This window comes from Drosophila suzukii, chromosome 3, assembly GCF_043229965.1.
Source record: "Drosophila suzukii chromosome 3, CBGP_Dsuzu_IsoJpt1.0, whole genome shotgun sequence".
NCBI lineage: Eukaryota > Metazoa > Arthropoda > Insecta > Diptera > Drosophilidae > Drosophila > Drosophila suzukii.
In genome coordinates, this window is record NC_092082.1 from 9000898 (window position 1) to 9007010 (window position 6113).

A 6113-nucleotide genomic window follows, 5' to 3' on the forward strand; every position below is an offset into this window, starting at 1 on the left:
ATGGGACCCCAAAACTGAACTTCTAGATTCCATAACTTGAGTCATTGTAAACCGATTTAGGCGTGGTATACCTCTATGAATTTGTAATTGAATTCTTAAATGATCTGCATTCAAATTGTTCTCTTAAAAGAGGGTCAAAATTTTAGCCCATTTTAATGTCGGATTTTTCTGTATTTCCAATGACTTCCAGAATGGGACCCCAAAACTGAACTTCTAGATTCCATAACTTGAGTCATTGTAAACCGATTTAGGCGTGGTATACCTCTATGAATTTGTAATTGAATTCTTAAATGATCTGCATTCAAATTGTTCTCTTAAAAGAGGGTCAAAATTTTAGCCCATTTTAATGTCGGATTTTTCTGTATTTCCCATGACTTCCAGAATGGGACCCCAAAACTGAACTTCTAGATTCCATAACTTGAGTCATTGTAAACCGATTTAAACGTGTGATACCTCTATGAGTTTGTGGTTAAATTCTCTAATATTCTACATTATTAGTTTTCTTTTTAACGAGGGTCTAAATTTTAGCCCATTTTTATGTTCGATTTTTCTGTAATACCAATGGCATTCCGAATGGGGGCCAAAAACTGCACTTCCAGATTCCACAGCTTGAGTTATTGGAGTCCGATTTTAAAATGCGTTACCTCTACGACTTTTTGTTGAATTTTTTAATATTAAAATACATTAAAATTTTCCTTTTAAAGGAGTGCCGAAACTATTTATTTTGAGGAAAAAATTTGTTATTTTATTTATCTAATTTGTTTTCTTATACTCAAATCTTCTCCCAGTGTTTGTGGCATTGTCCTGACTGCTGCTGATGTTGCTGTTACTGTCTTTGTCATTATCCTTTTGGGGTATTGCGACGTGTCAAAGCAACAACGCCGTGTCCTGCCCATCCCAAGCTCCATTTTCCACCGCCCCCCTTTCCACCGGAAAATCCCCCTCCTTTTGGCTCAGTGTGTGCAGTAGCATCCATCAATTTGATGGATAAATATATGCAAATTGTGTATTAGCTGTCGCTGTTGTTGCTGCCGCTGCTGTTGTTATCCTTTAGCAAACAGGCACACTCTCCATGCGAGCAAGTGAGATGGCAGATGGGCTAGAGGGAGAGGGAGAATAGACGCCAAGGAGCACCCACAACCCACAGCAACATCAATAGTCGCCCACAAGGATGGCATGGAAATGAATTTGGCACACGTGTAGTTGAGCACTTCTCCTCTAGCTTTTCCTCGGTATCTCTCCGTGTGCATTTGGTTTGTCCTGAGAATTTCCCCCACCGATTTCCCCGCTTTCCACCGAGAACCGACTGTTCAATAAATCATCCTAACTGCCTGTCGAAATGGAATTTCTCAAGAGCAACTTGAGGAGGTGAATACTATATATACACGAGTTGTCAACCTTCCCAGCGAACGGCGCTAATTGAATTACCTAAGAAATTCACACGATCTGCAGCCCTTTCACTTTCTACAACTTTCATTTGTTATTCTTTTTTTTCCCGTTTGAAGGTACGGTAAGGTCGCATGCAAATTCCTTGAGAGGGTTGCAAAAGGAAACTTGATTTATATGCAAAATCATCAAAGGACAAAGGATCTGGAGGATCGACCAAACATGAAAAAAAACGATCAAATGTCGGCTCGATTGTTGCCTCATTTGCATGCGAATACCACCGCATGAGGGAAAACCTGAGGGAAAAACCTGAGGCAGATGCGAGTGCGACATGTCAAACTGTGAAAATTAATATTTTCGCTTGTTCTGGTTGCTCGCGCAGTTTCGCAATTTCGCAATTTGATGACGCTGCGTAAAAATTATGCAAATTTATTCTCGCACCGCACACACAAAAGAAGTTGTAACAGTTTTCCATGGCTTGCAAGGTGTGAAAGGGTTTTCCTTTTGTTTAATTAGCACACAAAGGCCAAGGTTCAGGACCTTTAAGTTCGGAGGGTGAACGGATGGGGTGCGAAATCATGGGCTGTGACTTAAGGCTGTTCGCTATGGCACGCGGTCTTTTATTCAGATCTGCAAATGTTCTTATTTATAATTAAATAGTTTATTTATTAAATAATTTACTTTATAAGTTTTCAATAAAAAATATATTCTTGTAATATCTATTTAAGAGTTTATGGTGAGTTTTATAATACCTTTTCCTTAGATGGATAATCCAAAAGCTTGCCTAAAACTTATATGCATTTCACAAAAGTCATAAATCATTTAAAATAAATATGTAAAAAAAATATATAAATAAATATACATACATGTTTGTTTTATTTTGGTTCAAAATTGTTATTTTAAATACGCAGTGTGATGGTTTGCAAAAACAACTCTCACATCCTGAGGGCTATAGAACTTATGCAAAACTGATAATTCTATCCGAACTCTAAAATCAAAAGTTTTCATCATCAAATTTACTGTCGTCTGATTTTTGGAATTTTTAATAAATTTGTTTTTAATTTTTCTTAATACTTTGAGTTTTTAAAATCATTTTTAATGTTGCACAATTATTTAAATTAATTTAATCATTTTTAAGCGATGGCAAAAAAGCGCAAGGACCTTCTACTATCTTATGTAACTTAAATGATGTTGTAATTTGAAAAACTATTAATTTTATATTGTCACTAAAATAAAAAACAAATTGTAGTCCTGCAATTTTTTTAAGCAATATAATTCTACTCCAAGCAGCCTGTCCTTATGCTAATAAATCATCCCTTAGAAAATTGCAGGAGGAAGAAGTGGCGCCCTCTAATGTACAACCTAGGAAACTGGAGATGAAACAAGCAGTTCACAGGAAGCTGCGTTCGCAAGCAGTGCGGCCAAAGGACCTTAATGATTTAACATCAAAAACGGACTTCAAAAATGCCAAATAAATATTTATGAATAAAGGCCCCGAGCAATTATCATTTTGTATTTTTAGCGAGATAATGCGAAAATTAATTTCAATAAATTGCAACAAGGGAGCATTGCTGCCCTGATAAATTGTGCGAATATTTACCCGGCATATTTCAATGCTGTACTCGCGGCAATTATTAAAAAGCAATTAATAAGCGAGCGATGGCAACAAGTTGCGAGTTGCAAAAGTTGCAATTACGCGATGGGCAGCAAAGGAGAATAAAAATGAATTATGTTGTAAATGCCGGACATTGCCAGCTGACCAGGTCCGGTTGTAATTTCAATGGTTAATGAGGGAATACCGCAAGCCTGGCCAAAACAGCTGCTCCCTGAGCTGCGCATTAATTTCAAAATAAACGCTCTTAATGCCCAGCCAGAACCCAACGTAACTGAACAGAACCCCGAACCTTCCAATATTGGGCTTCGATTTGATGATTGCTCGTTAATTTGCGTTAACGATCCAACGAAACGATCCTCTTTTCGCAAAGGCCTGGCGGATCGGATGGAATCGTTGGGCAAAACAAACAAGTTAGCCCATCCATCGACTTTGGCTTTGGCCCGGCAAATTATCTCCTCTTTTGCGGATCGGATCGGAGGATCGGCCCGGATCGAAGGCCCAACGGGATAATCGCCAGTGTAAACACGCATCGGCTTGCGTGCCAAACACACGTACGCAGCAAAGGTCCCTTTCGCTGATCGCCGATCAACTGACCAACTGGCTGACTTATAGGGATGTACTGGAAAAAATATCATATGATAGCTAATTTAAAAAAAATTTGAAATATTTATGTAATAAGAATTACCTAACCTTCGTACTTTAGAGACATTGTACACTAGTTTTAAGAAGCAACACTTTATATCCTTTTGAAGAATACAAAAAGTTTTGATGCCTCATTATAAATATATTTTATTTCTGATAAATAGTAAAATAAAAGATTCGTTAAATATACATATTACCCTTTTTAAAAAGAACAATCCTTAAAAATATTTTAACATATTAAAGACATCATATAACATATATAAAATATCCTTGGATTATAAAAATCGCACCTTTGAAACATTATAACAAATCCATTGATATTTCTAAATACATTTATAAGCCATCAAATTTTTTGCATATTTTTTAAAGTGTTCTTAAACCGGCGTTAGGATTCGCACTGTTGGGCATACAAAGTGGTGGATCTGATCTCAAAGAGGGAAACAGAACAGTCCATGAATGAAGAATGCTGTTGCAGTTATAAAGCCGCTTACCCTCCTCGCATTCATTCCCTTCAAATTATGTGTAATTAGGCTTGAAGTCGTTGTCTTCGACTGGTGAGAAACAAGATCGGGAGTTGGGCTTTTATGTACTTGGCGCTTCCTGTGCTGTGCCAAGTGTAAAAGTGAAAGTCCCCATCAGGAGGGGCTTACAACTGGTTCTCAGACAGCAAAAGGGAACTGAACCTGGTCGAGGTTGTTCCGCGAAATGAGTTGTTATTTCATAATTAGAGGGGTTATGGCGCTTTAAGTGATTTTAGAGAAGATAGCTACTGTGTTAAATTCAGAAAAGAGCTTGTGATGAACCACGAAAAAAAGATAATGGGATATTTAATTCATATTTTGTTTCTACTTAACTTTTCCTTAGGTGTTTCAAATTAAATTTAACAAAATCCTGCATGTTCAAGGGTGTTTTCCACCACAATGTGCTCCATTGTTTGGCAAAAAATTCGCTTTCATGTCTTCGGAACATAAAGACGCTGCAGCCCCAAAAGGAATTAGCATCGTAATAGGCCTGAGGCTATCCGCAAAACTGCAACTTTCATGTAGTGTTCGCGTTCTAATTACAATGTTTTGGTGCTATGGTTACACACACGCAACGTATGCAAATTCCCGCATCGTTATGTCTTCATAAAGATGGCAATCAGGCTAAAAGCTGCCAGCCAGAGCCATGTAAACTGGGCCAACAACACCCAGCCATTAACTACTAATAATAACAGGTCACGGCTGGATGGGGTGTAATGCATGTTATTAACAATATTTTTAAATGCACTGTGCACTGGCGACACTTTGCATGATTTTCTGCTCGACTGGATGGTTAAGTGGGACCAAAAAGGGTTCGTCTGCAGTTGGAGTTGGAGGGCCCTCGATGCAGCCGTCGGTCGGCCAAACGATCTGTTAATAAACACCTTCCCAATACTCCTGCTGCAACTTCCACTTGAGTCTCTGCCCACATACTTCAGATGTATGTGCATTATTTTAATGACAGCCCCAGCTTTTTGCCAGTGACGCACGCCTCAGACATTAAAACCGACAACGAGGAGAACAACGACAACGACAACGACAACGACAACGGCAACGACAACCATGATGACAGCTCTGGACTTTGCCGAAAATGTGAAGGACAACATCGCTGGGGCACTTGGTTTTCTTATTATTTCTGGGTAATTGCTGGGGGACATTCACCGACAAAAGGCGGAGTCCGTTAAGGGGAAAATGGGGGGCTCAGGGGGCGGAACAACCTCAATGAATGGTGTGTTGTGTGTGTCACTCGATCGAAAGTTGTTGTGCCGATGCTCCCGAAAATTAAGTAGGCTGCACGCACGCGGTCTCATTATTGGGTCAGAAAACTGGCTCGATGATGGATCGACAGTGTATGCCATTGAAGCTACAGACAAGTGCAAAAATATAGAGAAATATGATAGTTTAGATAACATAAAATGTTATTTTTCTACTACCCCATCTGTGTTTCATTCTCGAAAAAAAACAAAAGTTAAATATTTTATAAAGGTTGTAGGTAAAGAATGAAAAAGAAATATATACCTAAATATTACAAATGTTATATTTTTCTTGAGTTAAGATGGTCATTATGTTTTTCCTTTTCTTTTTTTTCATATCGGATAAAAGCTCTTAGCATTTTTCCTATAGTTGTACAAGTTTCCCCACGGAATCGAAAGAACAAGACATGCAAATGGCATTTGCAAAGTTGCAGTTGTTGATTTTGGCTTAATGAGTTTGTAGTTGATCGTAATCATATAGTACGCCCCAGCTGCCATACATAGTCTACTATATATGGGCGAAACTACAAAATTATTGGATATTGAAAGCCCAAGGAGGATCGTACAGTTTGACGGTCACTGGCTGCCACTCAACACTAGAGGGCGCTGGCAAAGAGTTGAAATTGATTTAGGGGTTGCTCGAAAACGATTGGAAGATCAATGACTAATTGGAATTGGAATGAGTGAGAGAACTGA